This window comes from Schistocerca cancellata, chromosome 1, assembly GCF_023864275.1.
Source record: "Schistocerca cancellata isolate TAMUIC-IGC-003103 chromosome 1, iqSchCanc2.1, whole genome shotgun sequence".
Lineage (NCBI taxonomy): Eukaryota > Metazoa > Arthropoda > Insecta > Orthoptera > Acrididae > Schistocerca > Schistocerca cancellata.
The window spans coordinates 476,191,823-476,210,450 of record NC_064626.1 but is presented as its reverse complement, the minus strand read 5'-3'; the positions used below and the strand labels follow the sequence as shown (position 1 = coordinate 476,210,450).

The following is an 18,628-nucleotide window of genomic DNA, read 5'->3' as shown; positions in this document are numbered from 1 at the left end:
GGGACACAAACAGCATCGGATGTGAATGATCACTGTCAAAAACACAGAGATGCTGCATAATCATGTAAGATAGTGTTATCAGCAACCGACAAGAGTTTGAAATGGGCCTCGCTGTTGGTTTCCATTTGGCCAGGTGGGGAATTTTTCACCTTCCAGATTTGTGGAGCATTGAGTTGTGAGAGTGGCCCGATGTTGGACTGCATGGGAATATGAGAGCAGGCATATTTGTCATCAAGGTTCTAGTCAACCGTATCTGACCATCACAAAGGAGGATTACTATATTTTGGCACCAGCACATCATAATGCCCTCACAATCACTTCACATCTGTGCCTGCCTTCTGAGAACAAGTAATGGACACCTTGTAACAGTCTGTGCCATCCTGCACCACTGGTCAGAGACTAGCAGCACCTGGGCTACAAAATTACCATCCCACTGTATGCTGCCATTAACACAGTAACACAAAAAGCAGCATTTAGAATGGTACGGAAACACGGAATGCTGACGAATGGCATTACATCGTGTTCAGCGATGAATTGCGGTTCTGTATTTCCCCTGATGACCATTGTCAGTGAGTATGGCAGCAACCTGGATCAAAGTTCCCTCTTCCAACGTCTTGCAGAAGCACAGTGTTGCTACTCCTGGCACTGTGGTGTGGGGAGACATTGGGTATGACTTCAGGATATGGCTGGCAGTGATTCAAGGAACTCTGACGGCACAATGGTGCATCACATGTATCCTGCATCCTCATGTATTACCTCTAAAAGCAACAGTACCATGGTTTCATCCTTCAACAAGATAATGCTCATCCTCACATGGCACATGTCTCTATGTACTGTGTGTGATGTTGAGGTACTCACATGGCCAGTAAGATTCTCAGATGTGGCCCCTATGGAACATGTGGGACCAACTCAGAAATCAGCTCTGCCCCATTGCCAGTATCCAGGATATCAAGACCAGTTACAACAGTTATGGGTTAGCTACAGTGCATGTAACCAGGCCAGAAGAGGTGCAATGTCACACTGATAAGTCAACTTATATGCCATGTTCTTTGTAAGTTTGACTTGATTTGTAGCCGTTGAAATACCAACACAAGTTCTCTCAAAAATTGCGAAGCTTCATTTCGTTTCCTCCACCCCTTCCAAGTGGTTGACTTTTTTGTCAACTAGCATATTTACAAGACCACCTTTCATATACATCTACATCTGCAGACAACAGTGAAATGCCTGGCAGAAGGTACATCCCCATTGTACCTGTTATTAGGATTTCTTCCCATTCCATTCACCAATGTAATGCAGGAAGAATGATTGTCTGAATGCCTCTGTGCGTGCAGTAAATATTCTAATCTTATCCTCACGATCCCTATGTGAGAGATACATAGGGGGTTGTAGTATATTCCTACAGTCATCATTTGAAGTTGGCTCTTGAAACATTGCTAATAGATTTACTCGGTAATGCTCTCCCACAGAACAAATAAACCTGTGACCATTTGTACTGCCCTTCTCTGAGTTATGTTCAATGTCGCCTGTTCGTCCTATGCACTACGGGTCCCATGCACTCGAGCAATATTCTACAACCAGTCGCACGAGTGATTTGTAAGCAACCTCCTTTATAGACTGATTGCACTTCCCTAGCATTCTACTAATAACACGAAGTCTACCACATGCTTACTCAGGACTGAGCCTATGTGATCATTTCATTTCATATCCCTACAAAGTGTTACACTCAAGTATTTGGATGAGTTGGCCGATTCGAACAGTGACTCATAGACATTAAGGTCATGGAATACAACATTTTTTCACTTCGTGAAGTGCACAGTTTAACATTTCTGAACATTTACAGCAAGTTGCCAATATTTGCACCACTTATAAAAATCTGACTAAAATTTATGTAGTTTCTTTCAGACAGTAGTTCATTATAGATAACTGCATCAATTCCAAAAAGTCTGAGGTTTCTGCAAGGTCATTAATATATATAAAATGAACAGCAAGGGTCCCAACACACTTCCCCGGGGCACACCCAAAGTTATTTCTACATCTTACAATGACTCTCCATCCATGATAACAGGCTTTGGTAGAGAGGACACAAAGTCCTCAATCCAGTCACAAATTTCACTTGATACCCCATATAATCGTACTTCTGACAATAAGCATAGGTGTGGCATTAAGTCAAATGATCTTCAGAAATCAGTAAATACAGCATCTACCTGATTGCCTTGATCCAAAGCTTCCAATATACCATGTGAGAAAAATGCAAGTCGGGTTTCACATGACCGATGTTTTCGGACTCCATTCTACTTGGCATTGAGAAGGTCATTCTGTTCAAGGTACCTCATTATGTTTGAACTCAAAATATGTTCTAAGATTCTACAACAAATTGATGTCAGGTTACTGAACAGTAGTTTTGTGGATCAGTTCTACTATCCTTTTGTAGAGGGGTGTGACCTGCACTTTTTCCCAAGAACTGGGCACAGTTTTTTGTTTGAGGCATCTACAACAGGTTATAGTTACAAGAGGGGCTAACTCAGCTGCAAATTTACTATAGAATGTGATAGGGATTCCACCATGCCCAGGATATTTGTTCAATTTTAATGACTTCAGCTGTTTCTCAACACCACTAACACTTACTTCATTCATCTTTTCAGTGGTGCAGGTACTAAATTGGGACAGTACTCCTGGGCTTTCTTTTGTAAAGGAACATTTCCTTTATAAACAAAGGATTTCTAATAAAAATTTCAGTTACTGCATCATTCAATAGGGACTGTACACTAACTTTGGATCTACTAACAGCCTTCACACACAACCAGAATTTCTTTGGGCTTTGTGAAATATCATTTGACAACATTCTACTAGGGTAGGCATTGAAGGCATCATGCATTACTCTTTTGACAGACAAACATGTTCCATCTCTCTCTGCTTTGCTTTACACCTATTATGCAGTAATCTCAGTTTCTTTAGAAATTCCTTTACAGTGACTGTATATCATGAAGGTTCTCTCCCATTATGAACTATTATACTGGGTACATATCTATCCATTGCATGGTCAACTGTTCTTTCAAATTTGAGCCATAGTTCCTCTACATGCTCCTGCCCTGTACTGAAAGTTTCAAGTTTCTCATTGAAATATGACACTACTGATTTTTTATCTAGTTTACTGAACATAAATATCTTTATGCTTGTTTTAGTTCTCCTTATTGTTGATAACTGTGTCACGGTCACTAATACCAATTTCAATGTGAACATCCTCAAAGAGGTTAGGTCTATTTGTTGCTATTAGATCCCATATATTTCCATAATGGGTGGGGTTCCTAACTGCACAGGATGTCTTATAATGCTCACCATAAACAAAACTGTAATTTTTCAAATTAATTGTGGTATGATTAAAGTCTCCAATGATGATTACAGTATGACTGGGGAACTTACGTACAAGCAAACTGAGGTATTCTCTAAAGTTTTTGGTTACAGTGGGAGACGAGACTGGTGGGTGACAGATGGATCCAATTGTCATTTTATGCTCATCGCTGATGCTGAGTCTTGTCCGAACAATCTCACATTCAGCCTCAATTTCTATCTAGGTGGGTTTGAGTTTCCTGCCCACGGTGACAAACACATGACCTCCATTTCCCTATCATTTCAATAAACACAAATTTTCCCCAGCCATCTCAGTGCTATCAATTACAGGTTTCAACCAGCTTTCTGTATGTTGTATTATGTAAGCTTCACTGCTTTTCAGGAGCGCTTCAAACTCTGACACTTTGCTGCAAATGCTTCAGTATTTAACCATTAGAATTTTAATCCTCTCACTTGTGGGAGGCATTTCTTTCAATCTTACATTGATACTTATGGGTTTCCTGCAGCTATCGTTATCTGGATTGTATGGAGAGCTGCCTAATCTAAATAACCATTGTGTGCACCCTACACACAGTCAGCTACTGGAGTAGCGGCCTCTGATGTGTAGTGCACACCTGATGCATTTAGGAGGAGCCTAAGTTCTCAAACCCATGGGCCAAGTCCAGAAAGTCACAGCCTGGCTTGTCACAGAACTGTTGAAGTCTCTGGTTCAGTTCTTCCACTTGACTCAGATCCAAAGGGCCACAATCAGTTCTGGGGAAAATGCTGAAAATTGTGAGATCTGTCGAAACTCCATGCACAAGGCTTGTCTTCTCATTCTTCTCTGCCATTCACTGGAATGACCTAAGGATGACCTTGGAGCCCAGCATAAAGGCATCATTTGTTCCAAAATGCGCCATAATCTGCAGTTGGTTGCAGTCTGTTCCTTCAATGGCTGCTGGAACAACAGCCTCTTCAACACGTTGAATGGGGCCCCCTGGCGCGCACTCACACACTGAGTGCACCTGGTGTCCTTTCATGTCCCTTCATGCCATTTCCCTAAGGAATACCATCGTTCACCATACATTTTAACTGCCAACAATAAACAAACACTTAGTCTTTTGCATCTGCCTTCACTTGACACTGGACAAAACAGATTTCCCCAGAACAGGTGAAGTGACACCTACTGGCTCAGTTTAAGTGAAGGACAGCACCTCAAACGTGTTGCTTAGGAGGATCGACAAACACCCTGAGTCCATTAATGTCTCCAGTTATGGTGATTATCCAGATGGCAAATGTTGCTGAACTAATCCTTTTCAGGGTTTGGTGGATTTTATGTTCCCCATTACACCTGTTATTTATATTTATGCCCACAAATTTCAAACAACCTACCCTCTGTAACTGCTGGTTCTCATATGCAACATTTATCTCCTGTGGGCTTTTATGTGTAGAATTGAAATGAGTGTAACTGAGTCTGCTGAGATTTATTGATAGAAAATTTACTGTGAACCAATTGAGAATGTCCTCAAGTCATTGGTTGGCACGTCCTCAAGTCATTGGTTGGCACTTAATTCTAAGTCAGGGGATGTCATTGTCTACCACAATATTTGTGTCATCTGCAAACATTGTAAAGTTGCTTGCTTGGACAAAGACAGGTCATTGATATAAATGAGAAATAAAAGGGGACCAAAGACAGAATCATGTGGAACTCCATAATTTATTGTTCCCCAGTCAGAATCTACCCCTCCTACCTGCGCAGTGTTATCATCTAACACTATTTTCTGTTGTCTGCGCTGTAGATATGATTTGACCCAGTTGCCCATTTGTCCTTGGAGCCCAAAGTAGCATGCTTTCTCTATATGTATTCTATGACTGACACAGTTGAAGGCCTTTGACTGATTGCAAAAAAAGCCCACAGGTAAAGTCTTCTTGTCGAGACATTCCAAAATGTTATTGGTACATGAAAATATAGCTTCGGTTGTGGAGATGCCTTCTGTGAATCCAGACTGGTTGTTAACAATTATTCCAAAGTTTTCTAGGTGAATGACTATCCTACCATGTATTAATTTTTTGAGGTCTTTTAGAAAATGTAGTCAAACGAGAGTTAGGATGAACATCTGAGGCATCACCTTTTTTGTAGAGGGGCTTTACAATAGCCTACTTGATCCTGTCAGGGAAGATACCTCGTTTCAGAGAGGCATTTGAATATATGATCTAGGACTTCACTTAACTGATTGCAGCAGGCTTCTAGCAGTTTGCTGGAGATGTTGTCATCACCAACTGAATTTTTGCTTTTTAAAGAAATAATGGTTAATCTTGCTCCCTGTACTGTTATGGAGGCAATACCTACAATATGTGATCAAAAGCATCCAGACACCTCCCAAAACATACACTTTTCATATTAGGTGCATTATGCTGTCACCTATCACCAGGTGCTCTATATCAGTGACATCAGTAGTCATTAGACATCGTGAGGGAGCAGAATGGGGCACTCCAAGGAACTCACAGACTTTGAATGTGGTCAGGTGATTGGTTGTCACTTGTGTCATACGTCTGTGTGCAAGATTTCCACACTCCTAAACATCCCTGGTTCTACTGTTTCCAATGTGATAGGAAAGTGGAAATGTGAAGGGACACGTATAGCACAAAAATGTACAGGCCAACCTCATCTGTTGACTGACAGAGCCGCCTACAGTTGACAAGGGTCGTAATGTGTAATAGGCAGACATCTGTCCAGACCAACACACAGGAATTCCAAACTGCATCAGTTTCCACTGCTAGTACTATGACAATAACATGGGAGGTAAGAAAACTTGGATTTCATGGTCGAGCGGCTTCTCATAAGCCACACATCACACCGGTAAATGCCAAATGATGCCTCATTTGGTGTAAGAAGTGTAAACATTGGATGATTGAACAGTGGAAAAATGTGGGGAGTGACGAATCAAGCTACACAACGTGGCGATCCGATGGCAGGGTGTGGGTATGGCAAATGCCTGGTGAACGACATCTGCAGCGTGTGTCGTGCCAACAGTAAAATTCGGAGATGGTGGTGTTTTGGTGTGGTCGTCTTTTTCATGGAGGAGGCTTGCACCCCTTGTTGTTTTGTGTGGCACTATCACAGCACAGGCCTATACTGATGTTTTAAGCACCTTCTTGCTTCATACTGTTGAAAAGCAATTTGGAGATGGTGAATGCATCTTTCAACACAATCAAGCAACTGTTCATAATGCACAGCCTGTGGCGGAGTGGTTACACAACAATAACATCCCTGTAATGGACTGACCTGCACAGTATCCTGACCTGAATCCTATAGGGACGTTTTGGAAAGCCGACTTCGTGCCAGGCCTCACTGACCAACATCGATACCTCTCCTCAGGGCAGCACTCCATGAAGAATGGGCTGCCTTCCACAAGAAACCTTCAAGCACCTGATTGAACGTATTCCTGCGAGAGTGGAAGCTGTCATCAAGGCTAAGGGTGGGTCAAACCATACTGAATTCCAGCATTACTGATGGAGTGCACCACGAACTTTTAAGTCATTTTCAGACAGGCGTCCGGATACTTTTGATCACATAGTATACCTGCTCTGTGGAATTTGGGAAATGACCTGTCAGTATTTTTAAGGCCTCTTCTAAGGAGCCATTGTGTCCTGTTTTCTAAGCAACACTTAAAAAGTGCTCATTAAAATTTTTTGCCATACCGTAGTCTCTTGATTTTGTACTTGTCTACCTTCACTATCAAGAACAATGTCTTGGAACCTACTGGGGCAAGTCTCACTCCCTATCACTTCCCATACTATTTCGATTTTGTTACAGGACTCTCTGGAGTTCTTCCAGCACACTGATTCACAGCAGCTGCCAATCGTTTGACAGAAGTCACGGCGATTTCCAGCTGCTTATGAATGTCAACCAACTCATCCTGTTTTCGAGAAAAGCATTCACAGTCGGGCTTCATTTTGGCTGGTGTAATGTATTGCAGGGCAGTGAACAAATAACTTTAAATTAAGCCTGCTGATCATCTTTTAATCTGTTGAGCTAACAATTCCCTATAGGCATTGAAGCAAATATACAGAATGAGAATTCTATTAAGGCAACACAGAAGCCTATGGTAAAAATTACTAATTTCCTTAAACATTTGAGGTTAATTATACTTGTTAACAAACCCAAAAACAGATTTACTTTATGATAAATGCAAATTATATATGTATTACATATGGCTACTCCTCTTTATGGGAAAACTTGCTCTAACACAATATATTTGTTAGAATATCTGCTACAGTAACTAAATCACAAACACCAACTTATTGCTAATTACTCTTAGATTATGCAAAGAGCACTGGTTGTTGTTGTTGTGGTCTTCAGTCCTGAGACTGGTTTGATGCAGCTCTCCATGCTCCTCTATCCTGTGCAAGCTTCTTCATCTCCCAGTACCTACTGCAACCTACATCCTTCTGAATCTGCTTAGTGTATTCATCTCTTGGTCTCCCCCTACGATTTTTACCCTCCACGCTGCCCTCCAATACTAAACTGGTGATCCCTTGATGCCTCAGAACATGTCCTACTAACCGATCCCTTCTTCTGGTCAAGTTGTGCCACAAACTTCTCTTCTCCCCAATCCTATTCAATACTTCCTCATTAGTTATGTGATCTACCCATCTAATCTTCAGCATTCTTCTGTAGCACCACATTTCGAAAGCTTCTATTCTCTTCTTGTCCAAACTATTTACCGTCCATGTTTCACTTCCATACATGGCTACACTCCATACAAATACTTTCACAAATTACTTCCTGACACTTAAATCTATACCCGATGTTAACAAATTTCTCTTCTTCAGAAACGCTTTCCTTGCCATTGCCAGTCTACATATTATATCCTCTCTACTTCGACCATCATCAGTTATTTTGCTCCCCAAATAGCAAAACTCCTTTACTACTTTAAGTGTCTCATTTCCTAATCTAATTCCCTCAGCATCACCCGACTTAATTCGACTACATTCCATTATCCTCGTTTTGCTTTTGTTGATGTTCATCTTATATCCTCCTTTCAAGACACTGTCCATTCCGTTCAACTGCACTTCCAGGTCCTTTGCTGTCTCTGACAGAATTACAATGTCATCGGCAAACCTCAAGGTTTTTATTTCTTCTCCATGGATTTTAATACCTACTCCGAATTTTTCTTTTGTTTCCTTTACTGTTTGCTCGATATACTGATTGAATAACATCGGGGAGAGGCTATAACCCTGTCTTACTCCCTTCCCAACCACTGCTTCCCTTTCATGTCCCTCGACTCTTATAACTGCCATCTGGTTTCTGTACAAATTGTGAATAGCCTTTCGCTCCCTGTATTTTACCCCTGCCACCTTTAGAATTTGAAAGAGAGTATTCCAGTCAACATTGTCAAAAGCTTTCTCTAAGTCTACAAATGCGAGAAATGTAGGTTTGCCTTTCCTTAATCTTTCTTCTAAGATAAGTCGTAAAGTCAGTATTGCCTCACGTGTTCCAGTATTTCTATGGAATCCAAACTGATCTTCCCCGAGGTCAGCTTCTACTAGTTTTTCCATTCGTCTGTAAAGAATTCGTGTTAGTATTTTGCAGCTGTGACTTATTAAACTGATTGTTCGGTAATTTTCACATCTGTCAATACCTGCTTTCTTTGGGATTGGAATTATTATATTCTTCTTGAAGTCTGAGGGTATTTCGCCTGATTCATACATCTTGCTCACCAGATGGTAGGGTTTTGTCAGGACTGGCTCACCCAAGGCTGTCAGTAGTTCCAATGGAATGTTGTCTACTCCGGGGGCCTTGTTTCGACTCAGGTCTTTCAGTGCTCTGTCAAACTCTTCACGCAGTATCGTATCTCCCATTTCATCTTCATCTACATCCTCTTCCATTTCCATAATATTGTCCTCAAGTACATCGTCCTTGTATAGACCCTCTATATACTCCTTCCACCTTTCTGCTTTCCCTTCTTTGCTTAGAACTGGGTTTCCATCTGAGCTCTTGATGTTCATACAAGTGGTTCTCTTATCTCCAAAGGTCTCTTTAATTTTCCTGTAGGCAGTATCTATCTTACCCCTAGTGAAATAAGCCTCTACATCCTTACGTTTGTCCTCTAGCCATCCCTGCTTAGCCATTTTGCACTTCCTGTCGATCTCATTTTTGAGACGTTTGTATTCCTTTTTGCCTGCTTCATGGTAGCTTACAAAAAATTCTTAAAAATACACATTTATTTCAGTTTATATACATTGAAATTCCAGGGTGATGCATTTTTTGGCCGTAGTTGTGAACTGCAAACACTAATTTGCTATGAAGTAAGTTACGTATCCAGGAGACACTAGTACTATTAACTTACGAAAATATGGTTTTGTAAGCATCCAAAATTTCTCAAAAATAACATATTTCTCACATGATTTCACAATGAAATTAGAGAATGATTGTTTTGAGCGAGGATAGGCCTACTGTTCTCAAAGGTTTTAAAAAAGCACAATTACAATTAAGCCTACAAGTGATGATAACAATAAGTGTTTATCATGGCACTTGCATATGTTCAAAATTTCATAATATATCACAATACAAAGGGGTATTGATATGAACTGTATCTCCAATGAAGTGTCCATTTCATTTTTATGCTTTGTAGACAATGCTATTTAAACACAGAGAGCAAAATAATATATAACAAACATAAACACACACACAAATGGAATGTTGTTTTGTGAAATGTAGTGAAGCTCTTACAGCCATTAATAAAACCAGGTACAGGGAAAAAGTATATCCTGGTTGATCAATGAGTTATCAGACAATTCAAGAGGTTTTGTGTTCTATCCCCTTGTTGGTTCTGGGGCTTTTTCTGAAACTTACATGTATTTAATTCTGACCGTGAATTGCATTTGAGGGAAATCCCAATATGCACATTTTTTCATATTCCTCATTTAACTTCCAAGTTCCCACAAATGATTGGGTGGGCCAATTTTCATGTCAGTAGAAGGTTAGAGCTGATCCATTTCATAAGGCCCTAACTCAGTAAAACACTGGGTCGATCAAACCAACATTCAGATTGATGAATGTTTTACTTTATGGAAAAAAGGGCAATTTGCAGATAAAACAAAGAGAATATGTAGAATAAACAAGGTTGCAAATCGTTATCATTAATATAGCTGGCTTCAACTACTTATGGCTGTGGATGTGTGACAGTGAGATAGTGGAGATTGAGGCCAAGAAGGCCACAGAACAGAAAAGCATATAGTACGGAGAATTCCCATCTATGTTATCCAGAAGAGGGCGTGTGGGGGAAATACAGAATGGCATAGACCGTGACGCAGGCACTGAAGCTGATCATGTTGTGCTTAGTAACATGCTCTACCACTAAGTTGGTGATCATGTCACATAAAAGTTAGTGCAGAAGTTACATTAAAGTTGGTATATGATGTGGCTTGCATCAGGTAGCCCTGTCCCTGATGGAGCAGAATATACTATGACAGGACTAGAATGGACTGTAATGGTTGGGAGCATGGGACAGGTTTTACACCTAAGTCTTTTACAAGAATAACACTCATGGATTGGGAATAATTATGGCTTTAGGATGAACCAGAATATTTCATAGATCAGATGGGCGGTGGAATATTACTCTGGAAGGAATGGGGAGGATTTTAGAAACGTCAATCCTCATTTCAGGGCACAATGAAACATAGTCAAAGCAGAGGTGGAGGATGTGGTTTAGTTATTCCACTATGGGGTGGTAATGGGTCATGGGAGTTGAGATGGGAGGGAGAGGGGTGATACTGGGCAATTGGGGTGGAAAGGGGGGGGGGGGGGCTCCTTGCGGCTGGTTCTTGAGAGTGGTGAGAGAACCAGGCGCATGTGCAGCTACAGCATGAAAAGGATGCAAGTGATGAAAATGGAGGTATTGTTGTTGGTAGGTTTCTAAGGAGTGGTTGAGAGGGTAAAGCACAGAACTGCTCTGCAGTTGAAGCAGACAGACTCATCCTATAGGATGCTTAGTAACAATTTCTTTCTTTATGTATTTGTTGACCACATAATGTCTCAACTGTATGGTGAATGGTTGCTTTTTCTCCTTCAAATATAGATTTTCTACAACTCTTAAATTTTATGTGTACAAACAAGTGAAGCACTCACTAACTTAAAAGATAGTTTAGACAACACTGTTGGGGCACTTTCTGCCCAATGGTAAAGACAGTACTCCAGCTTTGGAAAAGAGAGGACTATATTTAATTACTTTTAATTGTGGCCAATTATATATAGGTCAGTCTTGCAGGTCTACAAGCACTCACTTGAAAGAACACCACAAAAGTTGTAAACTTAGAAAAGAAGACTCTGCTTTTGAATACTATTTGTTTATAGAAGGCCACTGTTACTAGGTGCAATAAGTAATATTATCCATAAAGGAAGGAAGGAAGGAAGGAAGGAAGGTAAACTACCTTGAAACAATGGAAATTAATAAAAATGTCCATCTGCCCAAGCTCAGTACCGCATGACCAGACACAGTTCCCTTACCTGTCTTACAGGATCATCGTGCAAGGGTTTTACAAAGCAGGATCATGTTGTGATAGTGGGTGGAGCAGGAAACAGTATTGATAGGGATCAGGGTTACAATATTTAGTATGACCTCGTAAAAATAGAATTTGCAATGAACCATACAAATGTTGGCTTAGTTCCTGCTTTCATGTGGTATTATCGGCCCCAATTGAAGAGCTCTGTTAGGAGTGTCAATACAGAGCTAGATCAGCTGTTTTGGGCAGCTACTTCGTCAGGCATACGTGTGTTCCTGTTGATGGTATTGTCAGGTGGGACTTCACAAGACATGGCCTGTATCTCAATGTGAAAGGGAAGGATAAATTTTCTGGAATGATAGCAAAATCTTTAAAGGGGGCACTCCAACTCATGGTGTGTACCTCTTTTTGGACTATGATCAGTGTCCAATGACTCAAAATTAAATGAAATTTAGCTTAATGAGAAGCTCAGACAGACAGATATATTAAAAAATCACAAGATTCTCATAAAAGTACAGTGAAAAATAATGTAAGTTGCATCAGAATATCAGGGGATTAAAAAAAAAAGTATTTGAGCTTCTTGTTTGTTTAGAAGATTTTGAAACTGAAGGTAGAATAGATGTAGTATACCTTTCTGGACATTATATAGCCACAGATATGGAAAAGGTATATGTAGGTGGATATAAGCTTTCAGCACATGTAAGTAGACACACTACAGAGAGAGGAGGAGTTGCTATATACGTTAAAATTTATCATAGCATGAAAAATTTCTAAACTAAAAAAAAATTGTGAAGAGTAACATATGAGCATGTGAGCTTAAACTAAATAATGCTATAACTGTATCTGTGTACAGGTCCCCATTGGGAAATTTTCAGCTATTTTTGAAAATGTTGTTGTCTTTCTTGTGCTATCTGTATGACAGAGGGAAGCAAATTATTGTTTGGGGGGGGGGGGGGGGCATCAGGGGTTTCACTGTAGATTTTCTGAAAGACTTCGATAATAGAAAGCATAACCTTGAAGTATTACTTGGTTCTTTCAATTTTAGCCAGTTATTGATCTTCCTACTCGTGTGATACAGGAAAGCAGCACACTGATAGATAATGTTTTTATAGACCAAGATAAATTTAATCAAATAAAAAATTTTCCTGTTCAGAATGGTCTGTTTGACCATGAGGCACAGTTAGTTACAGTATATGACATAGCTCCATACAGTAATGCAAAACAGTCCTCCAAAGTAGTGCATTCAATTAATGATTTAACAATTGGAAATTTTAGGGAAAGTATGTGACAGTTACACTGGGATGAGGTGTACAGAGAACCAGATGGCAATTTAAAATGTAACCTCTTGCTTGATACCCTTGTGAGTTAATTTGAAAATAGTTTCCCTACGAAAACAGTGAAGTGTAATTGTAAGACTCCATCTAAAAAGCCAAGACTTACTAAAGGGATAAAAACATCTTGTACACAGAAAAGGGAAGTGTATCTTACACTTAGAAGGAGTAATTATCCAGAAACAGCAGAATACTATAAAAACTACTGCACTGTATTAAGAAAAGTTATTAAAAAGTCCACAAGTATGTGCATTATGTCTGACATTAGCACCTCTGATAATAAAATTAAAACAATTTGGTTTGGAATATTATTAAAAGGGAAACAGAGCAACCGAGAGCACAGGAAGACTGAATTTCTATCAGACTCAATGCAAAGTTTATGAACAAAAAGTCAAAAGTAGAAAACATTATTATTGATCATTTTTAAGCACTGTAGAGAAAATGGGATCTATCTAGTCAATAGAAAATACAAGGCAGTATACAAAAGAGGCAATACCTATGCAGTTTGATACAATTGAAATTCAATGCAACCTTCCTACTAACATTAGGAAAATAATAAATTCGTTCAAAAAGTAAAAGCTCACATGGAATGGATGGCATTTTCAACAGAGTATGAAAAGCTTGTTCCCAACAAATAAGTAGGACTCTCAGCCACATATGTAGCAGCTCAATGAAACAGGGCATTTTTTGGATAGACTGAAATACACTATTTTTAAACCACTGCTTAAAAAACGGGATAGGTCTGATGCTAACAACTACCGCCCAATATCACTTCTGACAGTTTTATCAAAATTCTTGAAAAAGTAATATAATCAAGAGTAGCATCACATATTTGTGAAAATGAAGTACTAACAAAATGTCAATTCAGTTTACAGAAAGGCTTTTTAACAGATAATGCTATATATGCTTTCACTGATCAAATACTAAATGCTCTGAATAGCAAAACATCACTTTTGACTGTTTGAATCATGAAATTCTTCTAGATAAGCTTAAGTATTGTGGTACGAGTCGGACCGTGCACAAATGGTTTAATTCATATCTAAGTGGAAGAATGCAGAAGGTTGAAATTAATAGTAAAGATAGTCTGCAAAAATCAGCAGAATCCTCTAACTGGAGAAGTATCAAGAATAGTGTCCCACAGGGTTCAGTCCTGAGTCCCTTCTTGTTCTTAATACACTACTGGCCATTAATGTCGCGATATGATAAACCGCAATCGCGATAGGTTACAATCCGACCTTTATCAAAGTCAGAAATGTGATGGTACGTATTTCTCCTCTTTACACGAGGCATCACAACAACGTTTCACTAGGCAACACCAGTCAACTGTTGTTTTGTATGAGAAATCGGTTGGAAACTTTCCTCATGTCAGCACGTTGTGTGAATGCTCTGAAAAGCTTATCATTTGCATATCACAGCATCTTCTTCCTGTCAGTTAAATTTCACATCTGTAGCACGTCATCTTCGTGGTGTAGCAATTTTAATGGTCAATAGTGTATATATTAATGATTTGCCACTTTATATTCATGAAGATGCAAAGCTAGTTCTCTTTGCTGATGATACGAGCATAGTAATCACACCCAACAAACAAGAATCATCTGAGGAAATTGTAAATAATGTTTTTCACAAAATTATTAAATGGTTCTCTGCAAATAGACTCTCACTAAATTTTGAGAAAAAACAGTACATACAATTCTGTACAGTAAAGGGCATAACACCATTGTAAATATAGACTTTGAATAAAAGTCTGTTGCTAAGGCAGAATATTAAAATTTTCTGGGTGTGTGCATTGATGAGAAATTGAATTGGAAGAAACACATTGATGATCTGCTGAAACAGTTAGGTTCAGCTACTTATGCTATTAGGGTTATTGCAAATTTTGGTGATAAACATATCAGTAAATTAGCCTACTAAGCCTATTTTCATTCACTGCTTTCATATGGCATCATATGGGCTAATTCATCACATTCATTGCACAAAGGCATGTAATCAGAGTAATACCAGGAGCCCACCAATCACCACCTTGCATACATCTTTTTAAGGAACTTGGGATATTCACAGTACCTTCGCAATACATATATTCACTTATGAAATTTGTTATAGATACCCTATCCCAATTCAAAAACAATAGCAAAGTGCAGAGCTGCAACACTAGAAGAAAGGATGATCTTCACTATTCTGGGTCTGGGTTAAATCTGTGACACAGAAAGGGGTGAATTATGCTGCTACAACGACTTTTCGTCATTTGTCAAATAGCATTAAAAGTCTGACAGATATCCAACCAAGATTTAAAAACAAATTAAAAGAATTTCTGAATGACAACTCCTTTTACTCAAAAGATGAATTTTTAGATGTGAAGTAGTAACTGCAAAAATTATATTGTGTAAAGAAAACTTACATTAAACTGGTATGTTACAACGAAATGTCATATTCATGATCTATGAAACAAGTATTAATGTAATAATCTGTGTGTGTGTGTGTGTGTGTGTGTGTGTGTGTGTGTGTGTGTGTGTGTGTGTGTGTTTGGGGAGGGGGTGGTTGCTAAGAAAACAAATACTGGATGAATGTAGTCTAGTCAATTTGTAAGCCATGATCTGCCTAATAACATGTACACAGTTTCTAATTGTAATACTTGACTACGTGCATTAAACCCATAACGTAAGATTATAGCTCTTAATCAGTAGATTAATAGCATTTTAAAGTTTTAAATTTGGTCAATAATTGTATGAAATAATTGAATATCAAGGTTTTGTTGTCCCTGAAAGCCTTTAGATAGACAACGTGAAATGGTTTGCGCCCTGGGTTAGCTGCTTAGTAATGCACGTATATCCATGCCATATATACAAACTAAATTTTCAACTGATTATAATGCCACAAAATTGTTCATTTCTTACAAGAAATTACACATAGAAATAATGTCAGAGAAAAAGCTTTAGAGAAAGGAAATTTTTACTGCAGTGTTACTGAAAACGTGACAGAATCACTGAAAGAGAAAGAAAGTTCATAAGGTAATGTAACCACATTACTGCACCATTACTCTCAACATGAGTAAAGTTGAAGGGCTGGGAATGTTTGAGACTTTGTTAACTAAAGTTCTAGGTGACTATGGCCACCTACAAGCCTAGAAAGAAGAGAACAATAGCATCATCTTTCTCCAGTCATCATTTTTTTTTTAAAAAAAAGGGGGCAACAAATACCTCATAAGATATAAATTTCTCTCATATTTTCATTGGATTGTGTAACAGTCCAATGGAAGAAATACTTCGCAAAACTATAGTCTCAAAGATGATGATCCTGACTGCAGAGCTTAATTCTGTCAGATGTGTGGTAAATGGAGTGATATGGGCACAGATCTGCATCTACTGGAATTCTGAGAATCTGCATATTACTTTGAAACAACAAATGAACATACTGCTGGTTGCAATAAGATATAGATATCAGCAGTGGGTCAACTGTACCTTCACAAGAGTTGTTGCTAGGGTTTATTTGGAGATATTCCAAGAATATACTAGGTCATACATTCAAACAATATTTTGTGATGAAGATATTTACTTCCAGAATGATGAAACACCTCTGTATTACCTTTCTTGATGTAATTTTCTTAGAAATAAGGATTGGCTGCATAGGCTCTATTTTATGCTCCGCATATTCATTAGACTTCACGCCTACCTAGTACAACCAAGACCTGCAAATTTTCAAATCCTTAGAAGTCCAGGTGTGGCTATACACAAGAGGAACCACAGAGAAATACAGAATGTCAAAGTACTAACAGGAGCTAACCTAGGCTCTGATCATTACCTCTCACTAGTAAAGACGAATCAACAACCAATGAGGAGATCACTGAACATTACAAAGAGCACTACGGTACCGAAGTTCTACAGCCTATGACTAAATGGTGAGGACTGCACCTTTATTACCACATTATGGAAAGACACACAAAAATGGGGATATGTCAACCCACAAAAAAACTCTTCTGGATGCTACACAAGAACTCATCCTTGCTTCATCCAACAAAGTCAGGTAGCCCTAGTTGGTAAGAGAATGTGAACAGTCTATACAGAAAAACTGCAGAGCCATGAACTAGTTGAACCAGCATAAGGATAACTGTGAATACTATCTGCAGTACCAAGAGAAACTACACCAGGTCCCTGATACAACAGGCAGAGGAGGAAGAACAACAACTCAAGAGGTCTCTATAGGAAACTCCAGAAGCAGGCTGCGCCATTCACAGCCCTCAGACTACAGTTTTGCGGTCCTAATGGGAAGTTTCAGTCAAACAATGAAGACTGTACCAATACCCTTGCCGGATACTTCCAAAAGCTCCTCAATGCTGAGGAGGCTACAGAGGGACTTACCTTCCAAGAACCCCCTTCTAGCAATTCAGACTTCACACCACCGACAAGGAAAGAAATAGAGCAGTTTATCAGGAGCCTCAAAAACAACAAGACCTCAGGTGAAGACTGTACAGGAAAGGAAATGTGGAAAAATGCATATGAACAATCTATACAGAGCAACCGTCGGATGATACAGAACATGGACCTCATCTATGATCTGTCTTCTTCACAAGAACGGTAGTAACACCAATCTCAGCAATTACAGATGCATATCTCTGGTATCTGTCACCTAAAAGTTTTTTCTAAAGCTCTGCTGGACTTCCAAAAGGCACATGATTTGATAAGACAGGCAGACACTGATCTCCATCTTACAAGAACTAGGCATAGATGAGAAGACTATCAGACTAGTCCAGACCACTCTGAGGAACACCACTGTCAAAGTTAAAATTTAGGGGTGAGATCTCTGAGATTTTCACCATCCAAATGGGAGTTAGACAAAGTGATGGCCTCTCATAGATGCTCTTCAACTGGACGCAGGAGAAGATTATCAAGGAATGGACTTGTTCATTATCATCAAGAACTGGAATGAAGATTGGATACAAGGAAAATATCCTCAATGTACCCTTCCTAGCCTTTGCAGATGACCTTGTCTTAGCCACCAAGATAGAGGAGGCTACTCACCAACTACAGAACTAATAGAGCATAGCAGCTAAGACCAACTTGAAGGTCAGTATACAAAAATCTGAGTTCATTACTAACATGAATGGAACCAAAACTGCAATTCCACTAAAAAGCACCACCATTTGTAAAGGCCCTGCAGTCAAGTATTTAGGAGAGTGGATTTCAGCAAATGAGAGTGAGAACTTGGCAACAGATATCAAACATGCCACAATGGAGAGGGTCTACCACTCACACAATGGCATTTACATCTCCAAGTACCTTTGCAAGAACCTTAAACTCAAATATTACAACTCAGCAGAAGCCCCTCTATATTATATACCTCTGAATGCCTCTTGATTAACAGGAAGCATCCACTCAGGAAACTAAAGAGCTCAAGGAACACTAAATCCCAAGGAGCATACTAGGGACAATAAGGGAAGAGGATGCCATCTGCAGGATCTGGCATAGCAG

General features: G+C 39.3%; 1 protein-coding gene across 1 annotated transcript in view; it reads right to left on the bottom strand.

Moving 5' to 3' along the window:
- Positions 1-18,628, bottom strand: part of LOC126177352 (pleckstrin homology domain-containing family D member 1-like) — a 200,263-nt gene that overhangs the window by 124,632 nt on the left and 57,003 nt on the right. The window lies entirely within an intron of this gene.